At 45.8% G+C, this 225-nt stretch overlaps 1 protein-coding gene across 2 annotated transcripts in view; it reads left to right on the plus strand.

Annotated features, from left to right (window-relative positions):
- Positions 1 to 225, plus strand: part of LOC116693465 (E3 ubiquitin-protein ligase znrf1) — a 56,679-nt gene that overhangs the window by 21,378 nt on the left and 35,076 nt on the right. The window lies entirely within an intron of this gene.

Below are 225 nucleotides of genomic sequence, written 5' to 3' on the forward strand. Positions count from 1 at the left end.
GTAGATCAACGAGAGTTTATTGACAATAGTCCGTGAACCAGATGACCCACCTAGGCTGAAGACAATCCGGAGGTGTGGAGTGATGATGGTCCGTAGGAGAAGTACTATGATGTGTAGACAAAGAGACAGACGTTACCAAACACGAAGACAGACACAAAGCAAAAAGACAACAAGCAAGAGTCAGATGAGGCGTCAAACACATACTGGGAAGACTAACGATCCGAC

Source organism: Etheostoma spectabile, chromosome 8, assembly GCF_008692095.1.
Source record: "Etheostoma spectabile isolate EspeVRDwgs_2016 chromosome 8, UIUC_Espe_1.0, whole genome shotgun sequence".
NCBI classification, from domain to species: domain Eukaryota; kingdom Metazoa; phylum Chordata; class Actinopteri; order Perciformes; family Percidae; genus Etheostoma; species Etheostoma spectabile.